General features: G+C 36.7%; 1 protein-coding gene across 1 annotated transcript in view; it reads left to right on the top strand.

Moving 5' to 3' along the window:
- The window catches only part of TENM3 (teneurin transmembrane protein 3), a 502,165-nt gene that overhangs the window by 30,101 nt on the left and 453,064 nt on the right, over nt 1-19,000 (top strand). The window lies entirely within an intron of this gene.

Raw genomic sequence — 19,000 nt, 5'->3', positions numbered from 1 at the left:
AAATTAGGTGATAACCAGCACTAACATAACTTATATATAACCAATTTGGAATTCCAGTTTGGAACTTTACTCATCCTAATTAAGTTAATTAATTAAGACCAACTCTATATTTTGGGAGAGGAACAGTCCAAAAGTTTCTAGACACTGGAACAAAATCCTGACAGTTTTAATTGGGTGGCCAGTTATTGATATACTTAGTGAACGTTAAATTGAAAAGTCTAGGAATCAAAGTTGCATGAAATTCCAAAGAAAGATATGAACCTGTCGAGACTGTGGTTAAAAACATGGGGGTGGGGAAAGGACTGCAATCTTCTTAGCATATTTCATTCTAAGAATTTGTTGCCATAGCTATTGTATCAATTATGAATTGCCCCAAGTTGTTGAAAAATGGTGGACAGAGAATGGAATATAGAACTTTGAATTTAAAATAATTATATCAGTTCTTACATATTGCATATCTTACATATACATACCATGTTTCCTGGAAAATATGACCTCCCCTGAAAATAAACCTTCCCCCCAAAATAAGCAGTCCCCTGAAAATAAACCCTCCCCAAAAATATTTAAATGCATGCACAGCCGTTCCCTGCCATTTCCTCTGGTTAGGGTTTGGGAGACAGAGCTGGAAATCAGGGTAAGACTGCAAGAGGAGCTCCATCTTGCTCCACATGCCCCAAAATAAGACTTTCCCAAAAATAAGGCCAAGCGCTTATTTTGGGGTTCAAAAAAATATAAGACAGGGTCTTATTTTCAGGGAAACACGGTATTTCCTTGGTGAACTTTCAAAAGTTTGGTATTGTTTCATATCAACATGAAAGTACCCCAGACCTTAAATTAACATGTGAGAGCTGCTTTTTATTTATAACTACCCACATATATACTGACTTCTCAAATTAAACTAATTTCTTAGCTGGTCAGTGATGCATTGCTTTGGCTATCAGAATAAATTTTAAAATTGTACTCTCTCAACTGGAGTTGACAAAAACCATGAAAGCATATCTGATTCTGTGCTGTTTATTTATACAATATTTAAAAATGGAACATGTTCAGAAAATGGAGTAATGCTTTGTCAAGTATTCTTTAGTGTACTGGAATGCAATTTTGAGATCTGAAATCTAGAACTCTGTAATGCAACATGACTAATAGAAAACAAACTTAGTCATGTCCTGAATATAGAATTCTGTGTTAAAATTTGTTTAAAATTTGAAATTAATGAAGGTCATGTCATCTTCTAGGATCAATTCTAGTTCTTTGTTAAAATATCGGTTAAAAACTCCATGTATTACATTATTTAAACTATTATGAGATATGTGGTCTTCATATTATAGTTTGGTGAATTTGTAGATTTTTTTTACATTCAATTTAGAATTATATTTATCTGTTCTTTTAATGAGGCAGAACTTCCCAAACTGTCATCTCATTTATGAAACACCCGATTCTTAATTTCCCTTTCAACTAACCTGATTATTCTAGAGCAGGGATGTCAAACCAGGGGTGAAATGCTCCCGGTTCGGACCGGATCAGTTGATCCGGTAGCAATAGTGGCAGGTGGTTTGGAGAACAGGTAGCAAAAATCCTGCCCCCTATGCCCAGCTGAGCCACGCAATTTCTTTCTTTTTTTTAACTTTTAAAAGCATTTTAAAAGATGAAAAAGCTGAAGCCTGCTAGGCAAAAAATAGTGGGGTGTAGGCAAAATTTGGGGGTGGGGTGGCGGGGTTTGAGAGAGAGAGAGAAAGGAAGGAAGGAAGGAAGGAAGAAGGAAGGAAGGAAGGAAGAGAAAGAGAAAGAGAAAGAAAGAGAAAGAGAAAGAGAAAGAAAGAAAGGGGGGAGGGAAGGAGGGAAGGAGGACTACAAACCTGGCACTAGACGCAGTTTCAGAGGATAATCCAGGGCTGGAAGGGACCTGGAGATCATCTAGTCCAACCCTACTCCAGCAGGATATTGTTAGTGAATTTCTGTCTTTTGATCCCCCAGTCACATAGCCATGCCCACCCAGTTGCATGGCCCCCCACCAAGTTAAGCCCACCAAGCCACGCCCAGCAACCAGTAGGAAAGAAATTTAGATTTCACCACTGTGTCAAACTCATGTTATCCCATCGTTGTCAAGTGATGTATTGGGACTTTTTTTCCTCTTCGCTAAACCGGGCCTGGGCGTGGCCATCACGTAACATATCTAGCCCATGGACGGGAGTTTGACAGCCCTGTTCTAGAGGTTGACATACTTTTGCCATGCAAAATGTAGCTTTGGATCATTTTACCCAATAAAGAAATGAACAAGCATGTTTGTTTAATTGGGTTCTTTTCATCTGATTTTTGGACTTGTGTAGAGAACAGCCCACTTTTGCAGAAATATTAAAAATTCAAGAGGGTTCACAAATCTGTAAGCATCATTGTATGTGAACATGAAATCAGTGAATATTTAAAATGTTACTTACAATATTAATGATCATGTATTGCATGGTCTCTAATCTATGAGCAATTGCAGTTGCCAGCTATTTGAAAAGTGATTATTTCATTATATAGTAGGCCTTTATATGACAAATCTGATGTGTTGAAGACTCATTTTCATTAACAAACAAATAATAAAAAAGCAATATACTAGGGAGTTGAATGATTTTTTAAAACACATTTACGGTACTTTCTTTTATCAACAAGAATAAAATACAAAACAGAAAAATGAACATCCAATACTAACAATGAGAAAAAAATATTGTGTACAAAAAAGAAAAAAAAACCATATGAAATTGATCTAATATTAAAACATAAAAAAATCCATCCCAGCTGGATGCTGAAAAGTAAATTAAAAAAAACACCTGATAGATTTAACAAAAATATTATATTGAATAAACAAATATTCCACACTGAAAATCTATCCAAAAATCAAATTGACCCAATCTAATCATAATATATATATAAAAAAAGGGAAAAAAACAGCAGGTTAGCCCAAACATTACACTAATCTTTAAACATCTGTTGTTGTATTTAATACGTAGAAAGTCCACAAAAGGCTTCCAACTCTGATAAAGTTACCTAGTCCAGGGGTCTCCAACCTTGGCAACTTTAAGCCTGGCGGACTTCAACTCCCAGAATTCCCCAGCCAGTTTTGCTGGGAATTCCCCAGCCAGTTTTGCTGGGAATTTTGGGAGTTGAAATCCGCCAGGCTTAAAGTTGCCAAGGTTGGAGACCCCTGACCTAGTCCGTTGTCTCTAATCACTTAAGGCACTTAACTTTGCCATCTCTGCTAATTCAGTCAATTTTAAAATCCACTCTTCAAGAGGTAGCATCTCTTTTCCTTTCCAATGCTTACCAAGTACAATCCTTGCAGCAGTCACTGTGTAAAGAGCACCAAAAATTATTTTTCAATTGGTTTATCCATAATCCCTAAAAGAAAAGCTTCAGGTTTTATTAATATTTTATTTTAAATATTTTATGCATTATCATTATTATGTTTATCAAGTATGATTTAACTTATTTATAAGACCATCACATATGATAAAATGTACCTGGATTTTGTTTCAATTAGTTTTATTGATTAGCTTATAAGCCATATCAAAGTACAAGCTGCAAACACATATCACCAATAAAATCTTATGCAAACAATTTAAAATAAAAGTAGGGTAAAATACAATAGTTATAGGATAAAATACAATATAATTTATTATATAAATATATAAAATAGAATAAGATAACATAAAATTATATTTTGGTGTCACCCTTACAATCTACCCCAATCAGTCCCACATATGCAGATCTCAACCAAACCATTTTGTTTAAGTACTATGCTGTGTTAAATGTTATTTTCAGGTTCTGGCCGCACATAAAGTAAGTTGTTTTGATATGGGGATCCCAGCAGGTCATTTGTTTGTCATACGAACCAAGGTACCTGTCTCTCAACCCCTTATACAAGCAACAGTCAAATAGGATGTGAGCCAGGTCTTCTACCTCTGCTGCTCTGCAAATGCAGATACGCTCATTGTAGGGTATAGAATGGAATCTCCCATATCTGACCATTGTGTCAAGCTGTTCGAATCTCTCTCACATAAATATCTCCCTAAGATGTTTTGGCAATTGTAACTTCAAATAGATGTCTACTTGAAAAGTACGCTTGTATTTACTCAGCTATTTTAAGTTACCCACCTTACTAAGGATAGCTATATCATTTTGTGCTTCTATATTCTTAATTCTTTGGGGATCTCTTTTTTTTAAATTGTTCTCCTGTTATGCAAGAGACAGGAAAGCCACAGCTTCTTACAAAATTTATTAGTTTGGTGATCCAGGAGATTTGTGATTGTAATTTTATTTGCTCTAGTAGACATAACTTTGGGAGTCTTATCAATTCCCATTTCATTGACTTTGCACCAGTAGTTATATGCTCTAATTTTGGATAGTGCATGAATTGTATGAATCCCCAATTCACCTCTAACTGCTGCAGCAGATGTTCTTGGATCTACACCCAAAATACGTCTCAATGCTGGGGACTGTGTTTGTTCTGGGACTGTGGTTGAATATAGAACTCAAACCTCTGCTCCATACAAGAGTATAGGGGATAACCTTAGCTTTGTATACTTTAATTAATGAGGCTAGGGAACCCGGGTAACTATGGTTCTTTAGTTTAAGCAGTAAATTCAAAAGGGCATTAGCTCTAAGGTACTCCGTTGATGATGGCAAGCCCAAGATCCAGTCTTGGAAAAGGTTATGCCTAAATATACAAAGGTGTTAGTTAACCTGTTCAATTGTTCACCATATTAATTGCCCCCTATGTCTCTGATGATGTTTTCTAAACACCATTATTTTCTATTTAGATTTACTAATGATTAGGAAGTTATCCTGGCAATAAGAGCTGAATCTTCTTACTAGCCTATGTAATCTACTAGTGAATATGATAATAAAATCATATCATCCGCATAAAGCAAGCTGTTATAGTAAGTATTTAGGATTTTGTTAGAAATTTCTTTCTTTGACATATTCATCTTCCAGATTCATCTTAAGTAACATTTTATATACTTTAGCAATTAGGTCATCTGCAGAGAATAAGTTGATATCCAGTTCAGTTTTAGCTCCTGCAAAAACAAAAGTTGTTTTTTTTTGTCAAGTTTAAATCTTTCAAAAATTCTGTAATAATTAAACCAATTACAACAAATCCCTCACGTAAAGTTGTTCTATTGTTTTTATCTTAAGTCCCTTTTCAAATATCAACAAAACCCGGTATGTCACCCATTTACATTCCAATAGCATCTATTTTTTATGTAATGGTTCATGGTGACTGACACATGGGGTGATACCGAAAGTGGCACATTGTCAACTAATCTTTTATATTTCCACCATACATGCCCAGTCGATTACCTAATAATATGGTTTCTTAAAACCAGAGTTAACTTTTACTTTGTTATACTACAAGTTAGCATGCCACCCAAATCTCAAATCAGAGCCTTCGAAGTCTGACAGCCTTAAGTTTTTCAAAGTTAGCTAATCTTTTAACCATACCAAACAAGCATCATAATCTAATCCTAGATCTGGCAAATCCAGGTCTCTCTCTCTCTTTTTTTTTTTAGCATTCTGTAAAAGCTTACATTTAAATTCTTGTTTTTTTTTATTTTATCAAATAAATTTAAATATCTTTCTACCACTTTTAAAGAAGAATCTTTAATCAATATCAATATAGACTGGAATAAAAATAACTATTTAATTTAATTATTTTTTTATCTAGCTGGTACAGTTCTACAAAAGAATTATTGAGTCTGTCATTTGTACTTCTATAACTGTCTGGTTTATATAGCAACTAAACAAGATAAGTACAGACTTCAACGGATAGCTAGCACTGCAGAAAAAACAATTGCAATCAACTTGCCTTCCATTAAGGACCTGTATACCGCATGAGCCAGAAAGAGGCTTTTGCCTCTTTCTCCATTTTGTCTCACATCCTGGACATACCGGTAAATTGTTTCATCGTCTCCCCTCAGGATGCTGCTATAGGGCATTGCATGCCAAAACTAGACCAAAGACAGTCCCCCCCGCCATGCCATCACTCTGCTAAACATCTAATTCCCACAGCACTGTCTTATGCCTAAGGATATCTAACCATGTCGTAGGGCTATATTATATCCTTCTCATATTTCCTATTGCCTGCTCCTATTAGTATCATGACTATTTTGTTAATTTATGATTTTATTTTATGATTTATGATTTATTACTTTGTTGCTTGTATGTACACTGAGAACTTATGCACCAGAGACAAATTCCTTGTGTGTCCAATCACACTTAGCCAATAAAGAATATTCTATATTTTATTCTAGATAGTATGTTCATCTTAATTACTGAAATTCTTCCCATCAATGACAAATTTAGTTTTTCCCTTCTCTTTAAATCCAACTTTATCTTCTTTTTAGCGTAATTATGTTTATATAACTTAGAATTTTCATCAATAAGAATCACCCCCAAATACTGTATTTTTTTCACAACTTTAAAACCAGTTTCCAATTTCTTCTGGTCTTTCACATACATATATCTTGGTCAATAGGAGCTGGATGTTTTGATCAGTTGTTAACAGTAATTTTTTTCTAAAAAACCCTTTAAGAGCTAGACAAGCTGCATTTGCAGAAATGTATCAAATTTCTCACAATCTTTCAACACTTAAAGGAGAAGACGACAAAATTCCGTTATTTTTTTAGTGTTAAATGCCACTTGCATACTAATTTTAATGATGTTTTGGAACTGTCAAGAACTTCTTTTTATTGGCTGCTGATTCTGGAGCCTTTTCAGTGAAAGTCAGATATTATGAGAGAGAGAAAGAGAGATTTCAAACTTGAGTGTTAGTTAAACTAAGCACCTCTAGTTTGCATGGTATGGTAACTTAAATCTGAAACCTACAAGTCTTTATATTCCCAAATCATATTATTTATATAATTTGCAGACAATATAAATTCTGCTCCAAATATGAGAAAAGTGAGAAATGGAAGATGGTAAAATGTGTTCTAAAATTTGAAAGATGGGTAGGTAAATTGATGGGTAGGTAGTATTACCTTTCTAGGATGACAATATGAGGATGGACATAATCGTTCCGTCTATGACAGGCAGTCTAATAACAATTTATGGTATTTATGCTTTGCCCTGATTATGTGCTTTAAATTGAACATATGATAGACACTGAGCATGGGTTTTGCTAGTTCTCTCTCCTTTAACTCTTTTTTAAAAATATTAGAAAATCTGGAATGTTTGCATGTTGATAATTATATACAATTATATAATTATATATAAGGTTAATCTGCATTTGAGTTTATATTTGACTGTATAGTAGGTAATTAAAATTAAAAAATACTTAGAATTCTTGTTTTATTATGGCTATACACTCTAGATATAATATTTTAATGTGCTTCATTTTCCAATATTAGTTTTCCCCTGTAGCTATTATTAAGCTTTTTATTATTAGTATACTAAAAGATTTTTAAAAGAAACATTTCAATAATAATCATGAGAAATCCTGAAGTTTCATTATCATAAATATAATGAGATTTCAGTAGAAGAGAATATTTGCTGCTCAGGGTTGAATTGAGATTTGTTTTATTTATTATGAAGTCTGATGTGTGATAACATGTAATTCAAAAATTTGGGAGTTAAGTAATCTGTACAGATAATTCTGTGTTATTTGAATAAAAAGCATTTTCTCTAGCATATAATTATGCCCCATGCTATCCATTAAGTTCAATCTATTGTATTAGCTGTGTCCAGTCAAAATTAGCTAAGGGAAATAATAATAATAATAATAATAATAATAATAATAATAATAATAATAATAATAATAATAATAATAATAATAATAATAATATCACAGTTGGAAGGGACCTTGGAGGTCTTCTAGTCCAACCCCTGCCCAGGCAGGAAACCCTACACCATTTCAGACAAATGGCTATCCAACATTTTCTTAAAAATTTCCAGTGTTGGAGCATTTACAACTTCTGCAGGCAAGTTGTTCCACTGATTAATTGTTCTAACTGCTTCTCTCCTTGATTAGTTTCCACCCATTGCTGCTTCTCCTACCCTCAGGTGCTTTGGAGAATAGTTTGACTCCCTCTTCTTTGTGGCAACCCCTGAGATATTGGAACACTGCTATCATGTCTCCCCTAGTCCTTCTTTTCATTAAACTAGGCATACCCATTTCCTGCAACCGTTCTTCATATATTTTAGCCTCCAGTCCCCTAATCATCTTTGTTGCTCTTCTCTGCACTCTTTCTAGAATCTCAACATCCTTTTTACATCGTGGCAACCAGTGGTGGGATTCAAATAATTTAACAACCGGTTCTCTGCCCTAATGATTTCTTCCAACAACCAGTTCAGCAAACTGCTCAGAAAGTTAACAACCAGTTCTCCCGAAGTGGTGCGAACTGGCTGAATCCCACCACTGGTGGCGACCAAAACTGAATGCAATATTCCAAGTGTGGCCTTACCAAGGCATTATAAAGTGGTATTAACACTTCACGTGATCTTGATTCTATTTATTTATTTATTTATTTATTTATTTATTTTATTCGATTTTTATACCGCCCTTCTCCCGAAGGACTCAGGGCGGTGTACAGCCATATAAAAAATCCACAATATACACATTAAAACAAGATTAAAACCAACAAATTACAAGGTGGCCGAAATTTAAAAGCAATTTAACAAACCTTAAAATATAAATTACCCCAATTAAAATTTAATAAAACTTTTAAGCCAGTCCCGCTTGAATAAATAGGTGCGTTTTCAGTTCACGGCGAAAAGTCCGAAGATCAGGCACTTGACATAAACCAGGGGGAAGTTTGTTCCAGAGCGTAGGAGCACCAACAGAGAAGGCCCTGCCCCTGGGGGCCGTCAGCCAACATTGTTTGGCGGATGGCACCCTGAGAAGGCCCTCTCTGTGTGAGCGTACAGGTCGGTGGGAGGCATGAGGTAACAGCAGGCGGTCCCGTAAGAACCCGGGCCCTAAGCCATGGAGCGCTTTAAAGGTGGTAACCAAAATCTTAAAGCGCACCCGAAAGACCACAGGAAGCCAGTGCAGACTGTGCAGGAGTGGCGTTACATGGGAGCAACGAGTGGCTCCCGTTACTACCCGCGCAGCCGCATTCTGGACTAGCTGCAGCCTCCGGGTGCACTTCAAGGGCAGCCCATGTAGAGAGCATTGCAATAATCCAAACGGGAAATGACAAGAGCATGAGTGACCGTGCATAAGGCATCCTGGTCAAGGAAGGGGCGCAACTGGCGAACCAAGCGTACTTTGTAAAAGGCCCTCTTGGAGACGGCCGCCAAATGATCGTCAAACGACAGCCGCCCATCCAAGAGGACACCCAAGTTGCGCACCCTTTCCATTGGGGCCAATAACTCGCCCCCTACAGTCAGCCGCGGCTGCAGCTGACTGTACCGGGGTGCCGGCATCCACAGCCACTCCGTCTTGGAGGGATTGAGCTTGAGTCTGTTTCTCCTCATCCAGACACCAGGATAGCACTTCGACAGCTTCGTTGGGGTGGTCTGGGGTGGAGAAGTACAGCTGCGTGTCATCAGCGTACAGATGATAACTCACCCTCTATCCCTCTGTTTATGCAGCCCAGAACTGTGTTGGCTTTTTTGGCAGCTGCATAGATATAGATATATAGATATATAGATATATATATAGATATAGATATAGATATAGATATAATATATGAGCTGTCCATATAAAACCATATTGGTCATATAACATTGTTCCAAATTCATCAGTAAGATGGTCAGCAAATTGAGTTTTATTTGGAGCATAATAAACCAGCATCTTGATAGAGTAGGAAAACGGGATTTTTTCATAATTAGAATAGCAATATTCTTGCATTGCAACGGTTTTTTTAAAATAAAACTGATCGTTAGTGTATGTTTAAGAAGGGATCCTGTCTCTTTTTATGGTTGGTATCTTGTAGGAATACAGTGTTGGGTTAAATCTAATAGCTTTTTGTAGCAGTTTCCAAACTGTTACACCTCAAGGATACTTTTTTAACTGGCACAAGTATAAAAAGGAACAATTTAAAGGTATAAAATATCTATAGAAGTCATATCTATAGAAGTCATACATATATTTCACACTCATATCAATTACCACATGTTTCTCACAGCAGCTAACAGTGAAACATAACTCTAAATATAGTTAAAATACAAGTTTCTAATAGAGGCTAGCTCCCTCACTCTCTACAGAGTAGTAGTACTCTTTATTTATTTATCAAATTTATTTATTGCCCATCTCAGTTCAGGCAACTTACTATTAATAAAATAGTGACCTGGCAAACAGTGGCAAAGTAAAGTAATAAAACCCAAAAATGAAGACGTGAATAAAACATAATGACTAGAATTATGAACAAAGATAAACTAGATTAAATTATTTTATACTGGAGAGAAAGTCATTAAATTGACTCATTTCTTGAGGAAAAGATTAGCTAAATAGCTAGTTAATGTTAGTTACAGCTTACTTTTCATAAATGATAAAAATATCAAATATTATGGTCAGATAAAAGCAAAGCAGCAGAAAAAAACTAAAGAAATTGATAGCATTACAGACTAGACAGAAGTAAATCAGATAGCAGACATTGCCAGTATTGAACCTAAAACCAACTTACATCAATCATAATCAAAATTTGGCAACCTTTGTGGAGATTTCTATAGACCTACTAACAAAAATAGAGCATTATCGTCATCCTACAACTGAAGTGGGAAGTTAGCAGAGGCCTTAATAATTTACAGCACTATGATGTATAAGAAGGACAGTATAATAGAATATGCAAAAATGTCTTGATTGCTGCTTCTAGGAAAATGCACAAATAATCTTATGGCAGTGTATTGTTTAAACTTTATTTCAAGACCATTGATAGAAAAGTATTGAGTCTATACAGGGCAATGAATAATAAGCAAGGAGAAAGGTTTATTCCATTTATAAGAATCTTTGCTTCTCTCTGTGCAAGTCCTACTTAGACTTGCAGTTAAACTTCATGGATTGCTTTCTCAAGTCTGGAATAATCAAACATTGATCTGATATGCCATAATAATTTGGATTGAAGGCTAAGGGTTTTTTCCCAAGTAGCAAGCTCATCGGCTAAGATCAGTTGAGTCAAAGAATTATTTGGAAAGATTAATTTTAACCAATAACTAAGGAAGTCATATTGGGGTATTTTCAGGAAGCTGAGTTTTCATCAAGCATATGCTTTGGGATATCATTATGCATGCTCTGCTGCTCCTAGTGTGCAGCTTCATGGCCCAAGTGGACAAAGGGTTAAGATTGCAACATATACTTCATCATTTGTCTTCCCCTCCCTCTTCCTAAATATGCTAATGATCTCATACTAGTATCTTTGGAGAAAAAATTGAGTTCCAGCTGAAGATAACTAGCCACATAATGAGCAACATATTGTAGAGTCTGATTATGATGGCCTTGAGGGGATTTTTCAGAAGCCTTCACAGAAACAACAAGGTGTTAGAAGCATTCCTTAAGCCTCAGAAATGGGATAATATTAGAAAGATGCTTAAGCTTGTTCCACCATACCCATGGTATATAAGAAGGCAGAAGGTAAAACACAAGCAGACTTGCAAGATTTTATTACTATAGTGTGTCACATTTCAATAAAGAACTCTAGACTTTCTGTGCAATTGGTTTCCTGGTCTACCGTGTTGGGTTAACACATATAGTATAATACACAAGATATTACATTTGTATTGCTTTCAATACTTTTTTGTCTTTAAAAGTTCAAAGATTTATTTTATAATAAAACAGAAGACTCAATACCTTGACCCTAAATAATTTAACTGTAACAGGGATGAAATAGTTGCTATTGTAGCTAACAAATCAAATTTTGACATTGGAAAAACTCTGTCCTTCAGCTGTGGTTGAATCTCCCTCCTCCCCCACAAATAAAAAAACCCACAACTATTATGAATCACAAAATCATCTGTGTGTGTGTGTGTGTGTGTGTGTGTGTTTTCCCATCAAGCCAGTACACTGATATTTCTGCTGGAACAAAGAAATGTATCCAGATTATAAATTTAGCAGTATTGTTTATTTAGAGAGTATTGTTTTACCCAGCTCTAATTATTCTTTAGTACTGGTTAATTAAATGAAACCTCAAGTTCTTTGAAACATAAAAGCTTGCATGAAATTCATGCCTTCTTCAATTAATCAGTGAAATTCCAAAGTTTTTTTTGTTTATATTAGGTATGCTCTCTGGATATAAGCATTGAAACAGCTCTAGTTATATGCCTTTTTATTCCCTCATTGTATTCCTTATTTTTGTTCTTTGTTATGTTAAAGGTAATGTATTACTTTAATAAGCTCAGTTGTGAATTCTGTATTTTTGAGTAAAGTATTCCTTTTGTATGTTGAGTGTATTTATTGATGACCTTCAAAACTAGGCATGGGTCTTTAATCTGAGTAATTTAAAAAAATGAACACATTCTTGTGTTGGAATCTCATAGATTCTAATATTTGATCTGCTGTTGTGATTTTCCAGATTTTGAAGGTTTGATTGTAGATCTATAATGGTTTCTATGGTATATTCAAAAGCTTTTTTTTCTGTCTCACAGGAGAAAGAGTCATCCAGTGCAGAGGCCGCCATATCTTCTGTCATTTTTGTGATGGCTTTATACAGTTTCCTGCCTCCTTGAAGTTCTTTTTAAAGCTGTTAGAAAGAAGCTTTGAGTAATTGTCTAGTGAGTTATCAACCTTAGCTGTTCCGCTTTTTAAGGCTTTAGGGACAGAGGGAATGATATTTGCAAAAGAAACTAGTAAAAGCTAGTAGAAGGTGAAGGTCTATCTTTTGATTAAAAACAACAAAAATCTTAAGTTTTATCTTTAGGATGATCCAGTATGTTCTATTCTATATTGTGAAAATATGTAAAGTGAAAAATGAAAGAAATATGCTGTGCTTAATAGGAAAAGTGTGGTTACAAGGAGAGTTTAAGACTTATGTCCTTATCTTAGTTGAATGCTAGTCAAGTAATTATTCCTCTTCCATATTATTTAGATTGCTTCTCTGACACCTATCTAACCCTAAATTATCCATGCTTATTTCTCAAAACTATATGCCCTGTTTATATTTACATATCATGCAAAGCTATAAAATGCATTGATTACTTTTACCTAGCATAGGTTAATTTACTTATATGGCTGAATTTACATTAAATTATGGTCTCTTTTAACTATGGTTTATTGAATAGGCTATAATATAGTACTTTATTCAGAAAATAAAATAAGATTTAATTAACTAAATTGTAGCATTATGCGCAGGAACCATGTATTTGTGCTATGCACCTGTTCCCACTCCAGCACTGCCATAGAGAGAAAATCTAAAGAGGTTATACATAAGCATATGATAATATATAAAGCATGATTAGGGTCAACCATAAAACTAATTGAAAATTCTTTGAGCTGTTTTGAGTTCAAAGCTTTGAAGCTCTTTTAAAACTGTGCCAAAACAGGATGGAAAGGTAACTAACCTAAAACTTAAATCATACTGCAAAATCTTATTGTAGCATCTCATTCAGATAAGTATTACTAATTCAGATTGGTTAGTGGGAACATACAAAATAAATAAGGTAACATCTTTTTCAGTTTCATATAATCACATCACACATAGTAAGAAAGTATATCTAGAAAGGGAGTATTTATTAAGGTTTGCTGTTCATTATTCTTAAAATGATATGTTCAAATTTAATCTATATGGAAAATTTGACTGGGAACTTTTTGTAATAAACAGGATGGGTTCTTTAATAAGTATGTAGCTTGGGCTGTGGATTGGTGTGTGCACGCTCCTAAATTGTTTGCCAGTTGAAGAAATAGTGGCTTCTATGATTTGTGTCCTTTCTTTAACAGGATGTCTTGTCATTGTTTATACACTGGTGATCTCATATTTAGTTAATTGTAATGTACTTGGTAATGAGGCTGCAGCTAATACAGATTGCAGCATTTTGATTCCTGGATGTGGTATCTGTACTTGGATATTGCATAGGGTTTTTTTTAGTTATAGAGCTATATTGCATCTGGGGTAAATGCCCCTAAGTATCTTGGGACTAGGGTATGAAACCGAATTCTTTTTACAATATAAATCTGCACAATTAATAATATCATTAGAAGCGTTTCAGAATGGTTTGCACAATCAGTCCATCTTCCTTTGATCTGACAGAGAACAGCAATACAGATGTTCCATTATGTCATGCCTTCATTTACAAGGTTTTACCTGACTTCTGCTTGCCCCTCTGGGGGAGGAGGAATTTCTGTGTTTTCATATTGTATATTCTAAGCATTGTTTTCAATTACACTGACCACAAGGAGGCACTTTGTGATTGGCTTTCCGTTTACTGAAACTCTTCAGGCATAGCTACATGCATCTGAAAAGTCTCAATAAGGATGAAACCAGTGATGCAGCACCTCCTGGTGATGAAAGTAACATCAAAGAAGCCCAGCTATTTAATTTTCTGTTTGGCTCTTCTCCTTGGATCTAGGACAACTCAACATGGCCAGCTCACCTCTGACATCTCGCCAGGGGTGGACTGCTGTGGGTTCCCAAGGGTCCAGGAGAACCTCTAGTTAAGATTCTGTGCAGTTTGGCAAACCCCCAAATCCCACTCCTGGCTGGCCCCACCCACCCCGCCTTTCCCAGGAGTTCCCCCGTGGCTTGTTTTGGATACAGGTAAATGCAGGGCGTGTGTGAAGGCTTGGAGAGGGTGGAAAACGGGCCTACTGGAAGTTCAGGAAGGCTGGAAACAGGCCTCTGGAGCCTGGGGAGGCCGTTTTCGCCCTCCCGGAGGCTTGAGGAAAGCCTCTGGAGCCCAGGGAGGGCATTTTTTGCCCAGGGAGGGCAAAAACACCTCCCACCATGGTGCAGGAAGCCGACTAGGCCACACCCAAAATGACTACATTTACTACTACATACTACCAACCGGGCAGAGAACTCCTTGCTGAAAATTTTTGAAGTGTACCCTTGCATCTCGCTGCCACCAAGTCACTGCAGAACAACTCCACATGGCCAAAATTAAAGCGTATGGTATTCCATATAGTTGGACCATAAGAAAGGCTGAGCACCAAAGAATTGAGGCCTTTGAACTCTTGTGCTGGAGAAGACTCCTGCGAGTTCTTTGGACTGCAAGGCGAACAACTAGAGGAGATCAACCCTGACTGCTCTTTAGAAGGCCAGATCCTGAAGATGAAACTGAAATACTTTGGCCACCTAATGAGCAGGAAGGACTCACTGGAGAAGAGCCTAACGCTGGGAAAGATTGAGGCAAAAGAAGAAAGGGACGACAGAGAATGAGGTGGCTGGATGGAGACACTGAAGCAATAGGCATGAGTTTAAATGGACTCCAGAGGATGATAGAGGATAGGAAGGCCTGGAGGAACGTTGTCCATGGGGTCACAATGGGTTGGACATGACTTCGCAACTAGCAACAACAAATTCCATATAGCAGGTTTAAGTCTAGATCTCTTCTTCTCACTAGTGAAAACTGAAACTGACTTTGGAGGAGGAGAAAGAAGAAGAGCTACTGAAAAATTGTGCTTCCCACTCCAACCCCCTAAGCCAGTCCAAAGGGATACCATGAGCAGTGATACTAAAAAGCTACAGGTACCGGAACAGACTTGTAAGTGGATCACAAGCTTCCTAACAAACAGGAAGCAGCAGGTGAAGCTAAGCAAGATCACATCAAATACCTGTACAATTAGCACAGGGCCCCCCCAAGGCTGTGTGCTTGCCCCACTTCTCTTCTCTCTGTATACCGATGGCTGCATCTCCAACGATCCATCTGTTAAGCTGCTGAAGTTCGCAGATGACACAAGAGTGATTGGTCTCATTCAAGACAATGACGAATCCACATATAGACAAGAGGTCGAACGACTAGCCTTGTGGTGCAATCAAAACAATCTGGAACTGAACAAACTCAAAACCGTAGAAATGGTGGTAGACTTTAGGAGAAACCCTTCCATACTTCCACCTCTCACAATACTAGACAACACAGTATCAACAGTAGAAACCTTTAAATTTCTAGGTTCTATCATATCGCAAGATCTAAAATGGACAGCCAACATCAAAAACATCATGAAAAAAGGACAACAAAGAATGTTCTTTCTGCGCCAACTCAGTAAGCTCAAACTGCCCAAGGAGCTGCTGATTCAGTTCTACAGAGGAATTACTGAGTCTGTCATTTGCACCTCTATAACTGTCTGGTTTGTTTCTGCAACCCAACAAGAAAAACACAGACTTCAGAGGATAATTAGAACTGCAGAAAAAATAATTGCTACCAACCTGCCTTCCATTGAAGACCTGTATACTGCACGAATCAAGAAAAGGGCCGTGAAAATATTTACAGACCCCTCGCATCCTGGATATAAACTGTTTCAACTCCTACCCTCGAAACGACGCTATAGAGCACTGCACACCAGAACAACTAGACACAAGAACAGTTTTTTCCCGAAGGTCACCACTCTGCTAAACAAATAATTCCATCACTCTGCTAAACAAATAATTTCCCGAAGGCCATCACTCTGCTAAACAAATAATTCCATCAACACTGTCAAACTATTTACTGAATCTGCACTACTATTAATCTTCTCATAGTTCCCATCACCAATCTCTTTCCACTTATGACTGTATGACTGTAACTTGTTGCTGGTAATCCTTATGATTTATATTGATATACTGATCATCAATCGTGTTGTAAATGTTGTATCTTGATGAATGTATCTTTTCTTTTATGTACACTGAGAGCATATGCACCAAGACAAATTCCTTGTGTGTCCAATCACACTTGGCCAATAAAAAATTCTATTCTATTCTAAAAGCCACTGAGTGAACCAGTGACACCATCCCAAAACTCTCCAAAGGTATCATCAAAAGCTTCAAATGCTGATTTGGCACTATAACCCTGCTTATCCATCCTCTCATCCTCTTTTCCTAAAAATGGAAGGTTGAAGACTGGATGGAAATTATCCAGTCCTGTGGTATCTTTCACGGCCTCTTTCAAAGCATGCAAAAAAGTCCCATCCCACAAAAAAGCATTCACCACAGGATCCAACCATTTATCAGCTAATGGGAGGCTTTGAAGAAAAGATATAGATCTAAAACACAGAACATAGAGCCTCAGAACCCTGTCCATTTCCTCAGGATCAATCAAAGATTGTCTCTAAATAAGGAGGGAAGAATGTGCCTCAGTAAGTATATAGGACCTGTCCAGCCAGAATTGATCCTGAGAGGATCTGAACAATATTCAGCAGCTGCTTAAAATAAAGATCCTGCACGAGTTCCCCAGGCCTTCCTTATTAAGATGGGTCCTAGTAATTAAGAACAGGACTGCTGGATAGCTATTTATATTTGTAGATGAGATAGGAACAGAAAAATAAGCTTGTTTTCCTGCATTTATCACTATATAAATCAAATCTTTACAAAAGGTCTTATTGGTTTTTAATAAGAGTCTGTCTTCTTCCAGAAATTCTCTACACCCATTTCATCTCATACAATTGTTCAGAAAACTAGAGGGCTTCTGGCATTCATGAACACAGGTTGTCCTCATATGCATGATTGAATCCAAGCTACTCCAGTCTGCAATTAAGGTGTTAGTCCTCCACAGGACGTCAGCAAGAGAAGTTGGACATTGCCTGGAAGGACTGCAGCAATATGTTTCACATATTTTGTCTCTCAAATGATGTCAGATAATAAAGTCCGTCCCATTATCAAGACATCTTGATGAGGCACCTGGCATTCTTTTGCTAAATATGTTTTATTTTTATTTGCACCAATTTGTGATATGCCAGCTGACTTATGCCAGCAGTGATTTATCTGAACAACTCAGATACAGGTAACCCTAGACTTATGGCCATTCGTTTGACTCTTCAAAGTTACAATGGTGCTAAAAATGTGACTTACAACCTGTCTTTGCACTTATGACTTGAATTATCTCTGCAGTCATGTGATTAAAGTTGATGCTTGACAACCTGCATACATTAACAATGGCTGCAATATCTTGGGGTCATATGGTCACTATTTACATCCTTTCCAGGGGGCTTCTAACAAGCAAAGTAAATGGGAAAGCTGGATTCACTTAATGAACACATGATTCACTTGACAACCATGGTGATTTCCTCATTGGCCATGTCAATAAAGGTAGTAAAATCAGACACATTTAACTGTCCCATCACTTAGCAATGGAAGTTCCATTCTGAATTGTGGTCACAAGAGCTATCTGTACTGGTTCCTCAAAACAAATTTTACCATTTTTATAAATGGTCGTTCCCTTGCAGTATCCTTCTTTCCCTTTTGATTGTCCTCCATGGATGAAGAATAGATAAACTCACCAAAAATTTGAATTTCTTCTAGATTTTCTAAGAACATGTGGGACAATTTTATTTTTTCTTTTGATATAATAATTATATCCATCACGGATCCGCTGTTAGACTCCCTGCAATTTGCATACCAAGCAAATAAATAGATCGACAGATGATGCTGTTAATATGGATCTGCAATACATCCTACAACATCTTGAATATCCTAAGAGCTACGCAAGGGTCCTCTTTGTATACTTCAGTTCAGCATTCAATACCATCATACTGGACATTCTTCTAACTAAACTAAATCAGCTAGCAGTACCTGAACACACTTGTAAGTGGATCACAAGCTTCCTAAAAGACAGGAAGCAGCAGGTGAAGCTAGGCAAAATCACATCAGATACCTGTACAATTAGCACAGGAGCCCACAAGGCTGTGTGCTGTCTCCACTTCTCTCTATATACCAATGACTGCATCTCTAACAATCCATCTGTTAAACTACTGAAGATGACACAACAGTGATCAGTCTCATTCAAGACAATGATGAATCCGCATGCAGACGGGAGGTTGAACAACTAGCCTCGTGGTGCGACCCAAACAATCTGGAACTGAACACACTCAAAAGCGTAGAAATGGTGGTAGACTTTAGGAGAAATCCTTCTACCATCTCTCACAATACTAGACAACACAGTATCAACAGTAGAGACCTTC

This window comes from Ahaetulla prasina, chromosome 8, assembly GCF_028640845.1.
Source record: "Ahaetulla prasina isolate Xishuangbanna chromosome 8, ASM2864084v1, whole genome shotgun sequence".
Classification (NCBI taxonomy): domain Eukaryota; kingdom Metazoa; phylum Chordata; class Lepidosauria; order Squamata; family Colubridae; genus Ahaetulla; species Ahaetulla prasina.
This window is presented reverse-complemented; position numbering and strand designations above follow the sequence as displayed.